General features: G+C 48.5%; 1 long non-coding RNA gene across 1 annotated transcript; it reads right to left on the bottom strand.

Annotated features, from left to right (window-relative positions):
* Positions 1–6,903: 6,903 nt before the first annotated feature.
* On the bottom strand, positions 6,904–15,081 carry LOC132665396 (uncharacterized). Its single transcript, XR_009604115.3, has 4 exons — positions 14,819–15,081; positions 8,646–8,734; positions 7,923–8,018; positions 6,904–7,137 (listed from the first exon to the last, which is right to left on the bottom strand). It is a non-coding gene; the product is annotated as an uncharacterized LOC132665396 (long non-coding RNA).

Raw genomic sequence — 15,081 nt, 5'->3', positions numbered from 1 at the left:
CGTCTTTCCCCTTACATGTTCGATTTTCTTTCTTCTTTCTCTCCTTTTTCTCCTCGCAGTTGCGGGATTTCAAAACCCCCTTCTTTCGGGCGTCTTTCCCCTTATTTACACCATTTTGCATCCCTCCACGCTCCCTTGTCCCTTTCTACTTTGACTCTCTCCACTTCTTGGCCTAAGATGTGTTGCCATTGCACGTCAACGTTCTCCCGTTAAGGAAAACCAACTGCAGCCGGTCACACTGGCCCGAAGAAAACGAGAAAGGGGAGGAGAGCATTTTAAGAACCTTCCAGAAGTCCTGCGTTGGGTTAGCACCAGCCCTTCCAGGACTGGGTGTGTTGGAGAGGCGGAGGGGCTGGAAGGTTACTAAGAGCTCAGATGTTCCATAGTCAGTGGGACTGTCCATTGGGACGGGTGACATACCCAGCTACCAGCTGTCCCTCCTATGTGTTACTACTGCCTGCCTGTGCATACCAGGCTCTGTCCCCCTCTGAGGCCCATTTGATTCCCACCTCCGTTCTGAGAGCCCAGGCGACCGCCTTGCCAATGGTTGGCGAGAATTTCAAGAAGGCAAAAAACCCATCCGATGTTAAAATCCTTCTCAGACCACCTAGCTGCCTTCCAGGATGACAGATGTCTATTTCCCAGCCCCACCACCCGGCCCACGCCTCCCCCTTCTCAACAGCTGTTCATCCATTGTTATATTTATTAGGTAAATATAAATCCCATAAATACACCTGCATGAAAAGCGTCATGTTCCATAATTTGCTGTTCAGAGCCACCAACATCCATCTTCCCGCCAGTCCCCGTCTTCGGTTTGACAAGGAGGGTCCACACTCTGGCCCCTTTTGCTAAGTGATGAGAATATTAACATCTGACCACGCTGCCCCCGTAAGTAGCCTCTACCCCATCTACCTTTCCAAAGCTTCCTTATTAATAAGAGGTCATTTCCTCCCCAGGCCTTAAACTCAGCCTGCAGTGCGGACCAGACGGGGAGAAAATGTTGACATCTCTCCGCCCTGTGGCAATGCCGGGGTGATCATAGCGTCCTTCGGGGAGAGGCTGGCTGGGGACCCATGCTGGGGGCGTCTGGAAGCAGAGAAACAGGTGCTCCTGTGTGGAGATCACCGAGGGGACTTCAGGGACAGAAACACTGGTAGCCGCTTCACAGTTCATTTTCCCGGAGGTCTTTATGTCTGGCTTTCTGGAATGACCCAAGCAGCTGGCTGATGAGCCCTATTTCTTTCAGTCGTTACTGCCTGGCTCTCTTAAAGCTCAGACACCACGAAGAAGATGGGTAAAGATGGACATATGTAATTAGCACACGGTGCTGGCGAGGGCGTGGGGAACAGGAAATCCCAGAAGCCATGAGCACAGAGAAGATAGATGGTTACAGCCAATACGGGGAGGGGGGGATTTGATGTACCCGCCAAAACCGGGAGAGCACTACCCTTTGACTCAGCGACTCCTCCCCCCACCCCAGATGTTGCCCCTGCAGATGTGATCCTACAACCTGCAAATTGCAAATGTGTAAAGATCTTCAATGTGGCACTTCTTTGATAGGAAAACAAATTGATAGCTTGGTCCGTTTTAATGGGGTTCTGGTTAAATTAACTGTGGGGAAAGGAACAGGGAAATACTATGCAGCTGTAGAGAAGCCTGGAGGGGGGGGGGCGCGTGGTTTCTTCCCGAGAAGAGATCCCTGAGATTTCAGGGAAAAAATTGTAAAAACTGTAAACTTCAGAGTAAAGGTTCCTTAAAACCTGTGTCTAGTGTGTTACCCTTTGCGAGAGGAAATACAATTGGGTACCACCGTAGTCACTTCCAGAGGCCAGCTGGATAATGGGCAAGACAAGGGGATTTCCTTTCATCGCGCTTTCTCAGCGGCCAGAAGTAGTTTTCTTAGAAGCACCTTTTTTTCAGGTTGTATTTTTAAGTCATCCCTCCAGCCAATGTGGGGCTCAAACGCACCACCCCGAATTCAAGAGTCACACGCTTCACCCACTGAGCTCCACCCAGGCATGCCGGAATTCATTTTTAAGTGAACTGGTAAAATACTAGAAAAATGGTTGTTGTCCTCGTGGTTCTTTTCTTAGGACTCCCCCCTCCCCTGCCCGCCCCCCCCATGTCCCCCCCATCACCCCCTTCTCTCCCCCAGCTTCAGCGTAGGGATCACCACCTGATGAACGCTCACTGTGGGCAGAGGTTGGGCCAAGCCCTTTCAAAAATATCTCATTTTATCCCCACGTCGCTGTGCCAGAGAGGCCCCATTTTACAGGTGGTTAAACGGAGGCTCTAGGAACAAACTTCCTGCCCAGAGTCCTATACTTAGTAGGATGCTCTCCAACCCAGATCATCTGTTTCTGCAGCCTAATAGCTGCCATTGAATTGACCCCTATTTCAGCTTCCTCCTCCTTTTCTACATTTTTTTCCTTTTCCCAACTGCGGGAGCCCCTCTCCCACCCTTAATTTCCACCCTACCTCCCCACCACCATTCACAACGAGTAAATGGAAGAAGTGCTTGCAAGGGGACAGCTAAGTCCAGACCAAAGTGAGTCAACAGGTTCTGCTACACATCCAAAGACAGTTGGCCAGGACACGCGGTGGCAGATGGCACCGAGGTGGGCCTGACAGAGACCCAAGTGAGCCAGGCGTGCCCCTTGGCCGTTCACAGGAAACTCACCCGTGGTCTCCGTGCTTCCAAAGGATTTGGTCCCAAGCCTGCCCTTCTCCCCTGCAGTTCCCATAAATCCTAGCAGGCCTCCCTTCCCGGAGCCGGCGCTAAGCCCTGAAAGGTAATGGGGTGTGAGAATACAGCTTCGAAAATTGCTCGGTTAAGATCCGGATGTGGGGCTAGGATTCCTGTGGGGATCCCTTAAACATAGGAGCTAGGGCTGTTACCGAAATTCCTCTTATCTGAGGATTGGGCTTCTGCAAGTAATGCCTTCAGACTTCAAATGCATTCCTTGGCTACCAGAGCAACGCCCCAGGAAGGTACGAGGAATCCTATTTTTTTGGCGGATGGGACTGAGGCACGGCCAGGCCAGCGAATCGCTCTTGAGAACCGAAGATGTCTAAGGCGCTGCGCGACCGTCCGAGATGCTGAAATGCGTGTTCCAGCCACGTGCGCTTGTATATTGTACAGAGTACATTAGCTCTGTCTAAAAAGTTACATAATGAACCCATGTTTCCTTCTCGGCCCCTCCTGCCACAGTCCTTTCCCTTGTTCCCAGGCAGTTCCAGCTGTGGCCCCTTTCTTGTATATTTCCCGGACACAATCTATGCACAATTAATTTCTTCTGATTTGAATGGTTACCTTTGATATTCAACATATAGCCGCGGCCCGGTGGGTGAGAGCCGGGTGCCTGATCCACATCTGGAGCCGTGACTTTTTAGCTCTGTGTCCTTGGGCAACTTCCTTAACTTCTCTGGCTTGGTGTTCCCACCTTTAAATTTTTTTTTTTTTAATGTTTATTTATTTTTGAGAGACAGAGTGTGAGTGGGGGAGGGGCAGAGAGAGAGAGAGAGACACACACACACACACAGACACAGAATCTGAAGCAGCCTCCAGGCGCTGAGCTGTCAGCACAGAGCCCAACATGGGGCTCAAACCCACAAACTGTGAGATCATGACCTGAGTTGAAGTCAGAGGCTTAACTGACTGAGCCACCCAGGTGCCTCTTGGTTTTCCCATCTTTAAAATGGGATTGATACTATTACCTGCCTTAAAGGTTTCCTATGAGGATCAAATGTGACAAAACATGTCAAGCATCTAGGATTTTGCCTGCCACCAAAAAAAAAAAAAAAAAAAAAAAAAAATAAGGCAACAAAAACCCCACCATGCAATGAATATTTGCTTTTAACGTTAATTATTAATAGCTAAATAATAAATAATTATGCTCTGTTCCCTCCGTGTTGCTGTCCCTTCCTCCTTTACCAGTTCCTTTCGGATGGAGGTCGTGGTCTCTTAGCCCATTGCCAGAAAAATAACTGAGGAAAAAAATTTCTATGTAAGTTACAAATGTTACAAGCTGCAACATTTGAAAAAGGAGGACGATGCTAAAATTCTGGAATCCTGACTTCCTCCAAATGGAGAGTCCTCGGCAGTGGTGTACAAAGTAGAATTCGGATTTCTGTTACTACTCCGTGTGTGTGTGTGTGTGTGTGTGTGTGTGTGTGTGTGATATCAGCAGCTGAGGCAAATGCCTGAACCCAGAATCTGGCCACTTTGAATGTGGGCAGACCTCAGTAAGGAAGGAAGTTTGCATTAAACTTGAAAATGTTTGCGGTCATATTAAAAAGCATTTACAAATTTAAGGCTGCCGCACAAATAGAAAAGATCTGTGGACTTTTGAAATGAATTCTTCTGGATAAAAATGCATTCCCTTTCCTAAGTGTGTTGGAGCACTGTTTACTTAAATTAATCCTATCTTTGCACAACATATTGGCGTGGCCTTGGAAGCAAGGGTTTCCTCTGCATTCCTTGGAGAGAACTTGCTGGTTGGCCAAGGAGGGGCGGCTGTGGTTTAGGGAGTGGCGGAAGGTCTCTGTACCTTATGGAGACAACCGCAAAGGTTGGGTTCTTCCCTGGAGGTGTGTTTTTTTGAAAACGACCTTATAATTCTTTGCAAAGATCATTATACAGTTGGATGGTAAATGATGCTTTTCTTTCTTTCTTTCTTTCTTTCTTTCCTTCTTTCATCATTAGCAAGTAAAATCTATCCCTCTCCCCTGCCAGGAAAGAAGCCAAAAAAATAAGAGGGAAGCAAGCAAAATCATAAATATGCTGAGTCTGAGCTTTTCATAGCAACAGGAACAAAGACTTTGTGGGCCTTTTCTTCACGCTTGGAAAAAAAATTCTCACATACACGAAAGTACACTGATTATTATATCAAGTGCCTGTGTGCTTAACACACAGAAAAAAAACAACAACACAGATTAACCTGTGGTCATACGTGCTGCAAAGCTTTTTTTAAATAGCAGAAGCAAAATATTATAAAGGTAAAGTGGTTTCCCCTTTTCTGATACCATACCTCCTGTCTCTTCCTCTCCTCAAATATAACCACTATCAGAATTTTGGCAAATATCTGCCGCCCACAGTTTTATACTTTTATGAAAAACACACTTCTCTAGAAGTGATACAAAATATGAGTTTGTGGGGGTTTAAAACTTTTTTTATGCTTCTTTATTTTGGGGGGGGGAGAGAGAGCGCACGCGCGCACACACACACACACACACACACACACACACACAGGTGGCGGAGGGGGAGAGGGAGAGAGAGAATCCCAAGCAGGCTCTGCACTGTCATGGCAGAGCCTGACAACAGGGCTCGATCTCACGCACTGTGAGATCTCACGACCTGAGCTGAAATCAAGAGTGGGACGCTTAAAAGACTGAACCACCCAGGCGCCCCTGTGGCTTTTTTGTTTTTTAACTTGCATGAATCTTATACTGTGTATATAGTTCTACGATTTGCTTTTTTCCCCTCAACATCACCTTTCTGACAGTTGTGTTCAATTTGTTTTGATACATAGATATAATCTATAATTGCAAATATTATAAATATATTTCACTCATCCTGATTGCTACACAGCAGTTTATTATATAATAATAATTGTAGCTAATGCATGCATAGCAATTTCCAGGTGCCAAGCAGTCTATTTAATGAACTCAGTAAATGAAATTTTCTCTTAAGATGTATTTATTTTAGAGAGAGAGAGCAAGCAGGGAAGGGGCAGACGGTGGGGGGGGGGGAACAGAAGGTCCGAAGTGGGCTCTGTGCTGTCATCACAGAGCCCGACGCGGGGCTCGAACTCACACCGTGAGATCACGACCTGAGCTCAAGTGGGACGCTCAACCAACTGAGCCAGCCAGGCGCCCCAATGAATTTTTTTTTCTTTTCAAATTTTTATTTAAATTCTTTAGTTAACATATGGTGGTTTCAGGAGTAGAATTCAGCGTCTTATCAGTTACATATAACACCCAGTGCTCATCACAAGTGCCCTCCTTAATGCCCATCACCCGTCTAGCCCATCCCCCACCCATTTCCCTCCATTAACCCTGTTTGTTCTCTCTTGTTAAGAGTCTCCTATGATTTGTTTCCCTCTCTGTTTTCATTAAGTGAATTTATTTAATGAATTCTCCCACCTATGACATAGGTGCTATGGTTGCCTCATTACTTAGAGAAGAAAACTGAGGCATCCAGATGGAGTGCCTTGGCTGACTCAGTTGGTAAAGCATGACCCTCGATCTCAGGGTCATGAGTTCAAGCCTCACATTGGGTGTAGAGATCACTTTAAAAAAAATCTCCAAAAAAACCAAACCAAAACAAAACAAAAAACAGGCATACGGAATTAAGTAACCAGCCCAAGGTCACTTTTTCTGCTGACGGACATCTAGATTTTTCCCTGTTTTTTTTCACCGTGATAAACAATGATACAGTGAACATCTTTGTGCCTGCTTCGTCACGGATGCCGGTTAGTATTCTCTGGGCAAGAGTTTTCAGCAAGCAGATACCCTAAGGAATTGCTGACCCTGAGAGTAAATACGTTGCGGATTTTCACTGAACATTTGCGATGTCACATTGGCATGTGTGATCTTGGGCAAGCTTCACCTTGCTGATCCTTGGTTTCTTCCTCTGTAAAATGGGTTTCCTCAGGGCTGGCTTACAAAGGCTGAGGCAGAGATGAAAAGGGATGTCCAGGGTTCAGCAGGTGGCAGACTGGTAACTGTTACAGTCACTAATAAGAACGTTGCTGTCGCATCGGGCTGTGGGCTATATGTTGGCCAGGTTCTAACCCAGGGTACATTTGCCAAAGTTGAACAGTGATCTTTAGGACCGAACTGGAAAACTCTTCTTGGTTGCCGTCTCATTTTAAAGGATTGAAAATAAGGAACAGGAACGTCTGTTAAATGTTTTATTTATTTATTTATTTATTTATTTATTTATCCATTTATTTATTTTGAACATTTATTCGTTTTTGAGAAAGAGAGACAGACTGCGAGCAGGGGAGGGACAGAGAGAGAGAGAAAGAGAGAGAGAGTGAGGGAGACACAAAATCCGAAGCAGGTTCCAGGCGCTGAGCTGTCAGCAGCAGAGCCTGACGCGGGGCTCGAACTCACCAACTGTGAGGTCATGACCTGAGACGAAGTCGGAGGCTTCACTGATTGAGCCACCCAAGGGCGCCCCAAATGTTTATATCAAACCACACCAAACAACCCAGAGGGGGCACAATGAAGCAGAGACTCAAAGTACAGAACTGGGCCATCCCGGGCCAGCGGATGGCTGCTGTGTGACCTTAGGCAGACCACTCCACCTTTCTGTTTGTCTATTTCTCCAGATCTCAGGAAAAAATAATTCTGCTTTCTTGCCTTGCAACTTAAGGCTGCTATGAGCAAACATAGATGGGCAGGCGGGGGTGGTAGATTGAATGAATCCTTTTTGGATTATTGAAAATAAAAGATCGGGGGTATATTTGATTTTATTTACTTATTTACTTTAGAGAGAGAGAGAGGGAGGGGCAGAAGAAGGGGGAGAGGGAGAGAGAGAGAGAATCTTTTTTTTAAAAATATACTTATTTATTTTTGAGAGAGAGAGAGAGCACAAGCGGGAAAAGGGCAGAGAGAGAGGGAGACACAGGATATGAAGCAGGCTCCAGGCTCTGGGCTGTCAGCACAGAGCCCGATACAGGGTTTGAACCCATGAACTGTGAGATTATGATCTGAGAGAGAGAGAGAGAGAGAGAGAGAGAGAGAGAGAGAGAGAGAGGATCTTAAGCAGGTTCCACGTCCAGCACAGAGCCCCATGCAGGCCCCGATCCCATGACCCTGGGATCACAAACTGAGCTGAAATCAAGAGTCGGATGCTAAACGACTAAGCCAACCAGGCATCCCTGGAGTATATTTAAAGACATTATTTTCTGTACCTTAGGTTTGGCCGGGCCTCCAGAAGCCATTTTCCTGTTGCGTACGTATCTAAAACGTTTCAGAAAATGTTATCTTCACTTCTGAAATTCGTTTTCCTCAGGAGATAGAGAGAACACATTAGATTCGTGTGCTATGGAGTTTTTTCTCATTGCCGTACCTCTGGCTCAGGAAAACGTTAAGGCTTTGTCTCCCCACTTACACTGAGGTGGCGGAAAGATGCTGGGGAGGAGAAGGTACCCAGACCGCAGCTCAGTCGGTTGTTTTGCCAACAATTGATGGAATTCAATTAGTTTTCCAAACCAGGTGGCTGATGGAATTGAGATTGAGTCCCTTGTCTTCCCGCCCCCTCGGCGAGGACGTTACCCGGCCCCCCCCCCCACCTCGTCGTGTTTAAGATTTCTTCAATCGGTTATCAGCTAAATTCAGCTTCTTTTTTATGTCAAAAATAGCTCACTGGTAGCTTGAGTAAAGCCAACTGGCACCTCTTCAAACTGGTTTGTCTGAGTCTTCGAGCCACAGGAAACGCTCCGGCCCTGTTCCTAGCTGGGACGGCATTGACGTTGGTTGGAGTGGGGCCACTTTCATTTGCTAATAAAGCCCCAGAAACCACGGTGAAGAAGCGGATGAAAGATCCTGGCTGCTGCTGGTTGCTGGGAAACGGTACAGCGCACCCCCCCCCCCCCCCCCCCCCCGGGAAGGGAGAGGGTCAGAAGGAAACTCACCCAGAGAGCCAGAGGTGCTCTCCCAGCCAAGGGCGAGTAGCGTGCTGGCTACCTTACTCCTCCAGGAGGATGGTGTGGGAAAAACAGGGCTGCAAAGAGACAGGGGGTGGGTGAGAGACAGAGAGAGAGAGAGAGAGAGAGATCGAAAGCAAGGAGGACGAGGGAATACAAGTGTTTTGCTTGCGTAAATCAGCTGGGAGAAGAATGGAGAATGGGTGTCCTTGAAACACAAATGACTCTGGGCGGGGGGCGGGGCGGGGCGGGGGGTGGGGCACTACATAGGTTATTATTATTGTTATTGTTATTGTGGTGGGTATTTTTGGAGGATACAATTTCGCCCAGAACCGGCTTTTGCTTACTTGTCAAGAACCTCACGGGCCAGGCACTGATGAGGCAACTGAGGCTCAGAGCGGTTTTAAGATATGTTTTACGGAGATGCGTGTATGGTGTCCAGCTGACAGGGGGTGGCTCTGTGATGTGCTTGTATGAATTTGCAGATCACGGAAGTCACTCCTTCCCAAAGTTCGGTCATTGTCAAACTCACTCGGGATTTTTGCCATTTTCAAGCACCGTCCATTCAATTTTCTTTCTTTCTTTCTTTCTTTCTTTCTTTCTTTCTTTCTTTCTTTCTTCTCCACTTTTCTAAACCTGAATATCCACTTTGGTCTCATCCTAAGCAATCACGAGTTTGGTGGGTTGGTCTATTTTTTTTTCAATAATAATCATTTTTTAAAAACGTTGTATTTATTTTTGAGAGAGAGAAAGAGCAAGTGGGGGAGGGGCAGAGAGAGAGGGAGACACAGAATCTGAAACAGGCTCCAGGCTCTGAGCCGTCAGCATAGAGCCTGACTCAGGGCTCAAACTCATGAGCCGGTGAGCTCATGACCTGAGCCAAAGTCGGAGGCTTAACCGACTGCACCGCCCCGGGTGCCCCAGAGATAAGTCTTTCAAGGAGGTAATTCAGGTAAAATGAGATTGTTCAGGTGGGCCCAGGGTGTGATGCCTGGTGCTCCGGAAGAAGAGGTTAGGACATAGGCACAAACACAGGGACAGGGGCGACCCCACGATGACCAGGGAGAGGGAGACCATCCACAAGCCAAGGAAAGAGGACTCAGAACGAACCAAAGCTTGCCAGCACCTTGGCCTTGGCCTTCCAGCCTCCAGAGCTGTGGGAAAATGAACTTCTGCCGTTTCAGCCCTACAGTAGGTCGTTAGGGTGGCTCTGGCCTACGAGTCTCAAGCAGACAGAATACAAACGCACAGAATACAAATGGTCCCGGTGGTTAGCCATCTACACGCATGGCTCTATTTTGATTCAAGGTGATGACGCAAACCACAAGAAATAATAGCGGGAACTAGAGTGAGGCTGCGCCTTCTTGGCACTTTCATCGGAATGCTGTCATCCAGGAATGTGGTTATCGCACGAGGAGGGTGACTAAGCTCCAGGGATTCGAACCCCCTGTGATCTCTAGGTATAGATCCTAGGCCTCGGTGAACCGCAGTCATTTTTCATCAGGGTGACGCGTGCTAAGGGGCTTCTGGCCCGGATGTACGGTTCGAGACTCCGTGTGTGTTGTCAGATGTTTCCAATGGCCTCACAGGCCCGCGGAAGGGATGCTCATCTAAGAATGTCTTTCCAGCTATTCTGTCTTGGTGCGCGTCACTCAGCCCCCCGCTCACCACCATATGCCTTTCCCGTCGCCGACGAGACTACTTATATGATTTAATGAAGTCCCGAAACGTTTACTGATGATTATCACGTACCAGTGTTAACACACCCCAGCCCCCACAAGCTAGGGTATGCAGTTGGCAAGCTAGGGTATGCAGCTGGCGAGCTAGGGTATGCAGCTGGCGAGCTAGGGTATGCAGCTGGCGAGCTAGGGTATGCAGTTGGCGTATACCTTTCCTCACCCAGGTGGGTGCGTCTGGGCATGATCCCCATGGAAACAGTCGCCAATGAAGGAGGGTGCACTTGGCCCCTTCGGGCCATGGTGAGATGAGAATTTGGATGGGAGGAGAGGTTGGGAAAAATCAGACGGCATTGTATTGTGACTGTCACCTGTCCGTTTTATTAGACCATCGTGAGACCATTAAGACTGGGGGCTGGGTCTCACCCCCTGCTGTATACCTGTTGCCCAGCATGGAGCCCGCAACAGAGTGGTCATACGCTATGACGTAGCAATAATTGTCGGGACCTGTGTGATTCTCCACTCACCTAGCTTAATGGCTGGCATAAGCAAACACATTTAAAAGGGGCGTATTTCATTGGCCCATTAAACTGGGAAGTTCGAGGGCATGTCGGTTTCAGGCAGATGTGGATCAAGGACCTCAGTAATGCGTCCGTGCTCAAATAGGTTTTGGTATCTCCAACGCTGTATTCGTATGTACCTCTATTCACCTCTCCATGTGGGTAGATTCCACCCTTTCCTTTGAAAAGAAGGACCTGCAGGTTCCTTTCCAGACCGGCATTTGAGAGAGAGCTGGTATCACTTCTCGGCCTTTTCGCTAAGATCAAGTGAGAGAGAGCTGGCGATGATGTGGTTGACACTGAGTTGTGCAAGCCCCCCAGTCGTTTGTGGCAGATCGGCATGACAATGAGCTTCTTGAGGACAGAGATGCTTAGGGATTTGGGTCACTGCTGTAACATCAGCTCCAAGAATAGTGCTGGGCACACAGTAGGCACTCAGCCGATATTTATTTAAATCACAAGCCCCTGGGGGGTCCTGGGGGGCTCAGTTGGTTAAGCGTCCCACTCTGGATTCCGGTCCAGGTCATGATCTCACAGTTCGTGAGATCGAGTCCCACGTCGGGCTCTGAGCTGGCAGTGCAGAGTCTGCTTGGGATTCTCTCTCCCTCTCTCTGCCCCTGCCCCCCCCCCCCACCAAATAAATAAATAAACATTAAAAAAAAGCTTACAAGCCCCTGTTGGGTGGCCTTGGAGGTTGAGTTTAGAATAATGTGGGGTTAGAACTTTAAATGAGTTCCAAGTACAGCTCAGATGTACATCTATGAAATGTCTTTTGGTGGGTCCAGAGAAATGGATGGAAAAGAAAACTCAGCCTTACACCTGTGGGACAACAACTGAGTGCCAACCTTTGAGCTAAAGGTGGGGAGGTGTTATGGAAAATAAATTAACTAATTAAAAATGGGGGGGGGGCGGGTGTTAAAGAACAGCCATGAAGTAAGGCTTGGTAAATTCAGTCCCATAGACTCCTCGGTCTGATTCGCCACTTGGGATTTCGATTATACCCAATTTTGTAGCGATCGTGCTCATCCGAGATGCCAGGCACTCACACAGCCTTACGTGTAACCCCTGCATTAGCCCTACAAGCGGGATATTCCCTGCTTCATCTCAGATAAAGTCGTGGAGGCTGAGGAACAACCTATTCAGTATCGGTTTTCTTTTCCTCTTCGAGGCCAGACCACGTTGTTGTGGGTTAAGGGAAGCAGGTTTTCTCAATTCTACACATGGACCACAGAGAGGAAGGACGGTAATTTTGTTACATCTGGTAACCCTCTGTCAATGGTGTGTTAAGTGTTATACATGAATATCTTATTTAATCCACTTGGCAGTCCTGGAAGGGAGGTATTAGCGTGTCTATTTTGCAGAAGAGGAAACTGAGGCACAGAGAAGTTTAGTAACTTACCCGTGGTCACCCAAGTCGGCCTGTCTATGCTCTGGACCACGGCACACGAATGCCTTTCACAGGGGATCTGACTACTGAGCTCTCTTGCAAACATGCTTTGGCATTAAGAGTCTTTTTCCCGCCCCTGCCGTCCCTCAACGAGCCCTTGGCCAGGAGGTCCTTGGGTTGTTTTCACATCAACCTCTTGCTATCCCTCTTCCTTAATGTCCATGAAAGGAGACATTAGGCAGCGCATGGAAGCGTTGCCATATTGGAGTCTAAAGAAATGTCCGCTGAATCCATGAGTGGTCACGTGAATGCGCCTTCCAGGCAACTGTCCAGGGCTACTGAGATGTGGAAATCGGGCTGTGGCTGGTGTGAGCGACTGACTCCCAGCTCGACCCTCTGGCCACCCAGCCCCATGTCAGATTTGCCCACCGTGAAGCGAGCCGCTTTGGCTCTCGGGCCACGCTTTGATCTGCCTTCATAATCCGGCGGGAGAAGAACCGTGAAGTCAGCTCCGAGCAAGGCTGCCCCCTTCCTGCTCATTAGCCTCCTGGGGGCCTCTTGGTCTACTGGACCCCTCTACCGTTTGCTTTCTTTTTAGGGGTGTGGAAGAGGATAGAGCGCTTTGATAGAAATAAACAGAGACATTTAATATCTGGGGAAAAGAGGATGTTGTCCTTGTGACCTATGCAGGCTGCACAAACATCTTCTTTCGTTAAAATGTAAGTTGCTCCCAGCGCATTACGGATGTCTCACGGCAGATGGGTCAGCACAGATTCACTCACTGTCTCCTCATATAAATCGAGGCACGGGAGTGGGGGGTGGGGGGGTGATAGAACAGCTCAACCGGGGCAGCACGTAGCTGTGGTGTCATTAAACGGCACCTAGGTACCTCCGGGTGTTTGTTGAACCCACACCCTCGCTTTTGGGCTTTGACATTTTACACTCTCAGCTTGGTTCACCGCCCCTTTACAGACACTTCCTTTGGGAATGCTGCACGAGCTGATGTCTCGTCTCGTCTGGAAGTCGCCGCCTTCCAAAGAAGTGTGTCCAACTGTTCCCTCGAGACTGGAGTCGAGCGGCCTGCAGCAAATTTTGGGTAATTTGCCCTGCGCAACGGGGCTCTGAGCATGGATGCCATAGTGGACGCGTACATAAGCTGTTGTGCAAAACTGAGATTGAAGGAAGCCTGAAGGGGGAAAGATGGGGCGACAGGAATCACGATTATTGAGCATTCAGTGGGTTCAGGGAATGTAGGTGATATGTATTACTTAGCTGTGAGCAGGTGACACATATTTTTAAAATTTTATTGTTTGGGGGGGAGGGGCAGGAAGAGAGAGAGAGAGAGAGAGAGAGAGAGAGAGAGAGAGAGAAAGAATCCCAAGATGGCTCCATGCTGTCAGTGCAGAGCCCTAGGTGGGGCTTGATCTCACAAACTGTGAGATCATGACCTGAGCTGAAATCAAGAGTCAGATGCTTAACTGACCAAGGCACCCTGGTGCCCCTGTAGGTGACACATATTATTTAGATAGTCATTTAACTATCTCCTTAATATGATAAGGGGAATCCTGAAATTACTTTTTTTCTAAAATTTTTTAAATGTTTATTTATTTTTGAGAGAGAGAGAGAGAGCGAGCGTGAGCAGGGGAGGGGCAGAGAGAGAGGGAGACACAGACTCCGAAGCAGGCTCCGGGTTCTGAGCTTGTCAGCACAGAGCCCGTCGGGGGGGGGGGGGGGGACCCGAACCCACAAACCCTGAGATTGTGACCTTGGTTCCCCAACCCTCATTCGGATGCTTAACTGGCAGCCACCCAGGAGGCCCTGGAGGGAGGTCTTTATGGTGGTAATTAAGTTAAAAGAGGTCATTAGGGCGGGCCCTAATGCAATATGACTGATATCCATACAAAAAGGGGAAATTTGGACACAGAAACACCACAGAAGGCAAACACCATTGCTGGCACCTTGATTTCAGAGAAGCCTCCAGAACTGGGCAATGATAAATTTCGGTTGTTTGAGCCACTCAGCCTGTGGTGCTTTGTTACAGGAGCCGTAGGAAACTAATCCAGCCTTGGAGAAGGGTCAAGGGCAGTGACTCCTTCAGGGACCACATGTGTGCCTTTGGTGGCCAGGGAGAGTTCAGGGTGACTCATTTCAAACTCCCGTCCCGAGAGCCAGCCAAAGAACACGCCTGATGAGGGTCGGGGTTCTCTTGGCTTGGAAAGACCGCCTTGCGTTTTTACTGGCGCTTCTGGGAGGAAACGCTGTACAAGACGGTTACCGGCATCCGCGTGCGCATGGAAAGCATCATAGAGACACGTCTAGGTATCTGCTCATTTTTCGTTACTGGTTAAATATCAGACCCTGATCGGGCCCAGTGACTGCACCAAAGTAATCACAACAGCTAACGTTTCCAGATCCCTCGCCTGGTGCTTTTCATCGAGGATCCCCCTAACCCCTCGCAACAATTCCATGAGGGGACGCAATAATTATCCGCTTTTCACACGCGAGAAAACGGGGGCCCGGAGATGTCAGGGCACTTGCCCCTCTGGGCAGGCTCTTGTCTGGTGGTGATCGCGGCCAGTAGGGTTCCACCCTCGCACCTGCCGGTGGGTAGAAAAAGGCCTCTTCCCTGTCTTTCCGGCAAAAGCCCTCTGATTGGATAGAATTTGGACACGTGCCTGTTGCTGAACCAATCATTGTGGTTGACAGATGGAAGATGCTGATTGGCCGCCTCTGGGGTAAGAGGCGTGAAGAAGGGGGTTATTTCCCAGAGAAATCCAGGGGCCTGGAGCCAGAGGAGGGGT

Source organism: Panthera onca, chromosome D3 (genome assembly GCF_046562875.1).
Source record: "Panthera onca isolate mPanOnc1 chromosome D3, mPanOnc1 haplotype 2, whole genome shotgun sequence".
NCBI lineage: Eukaryota > Metazoa > Chordata > Mammalia > Carnivora > Felidae > Panthera > Panthera onca.
This window is presented reverse-complemented; position numbering and strand designations above follow the sequence as displayed.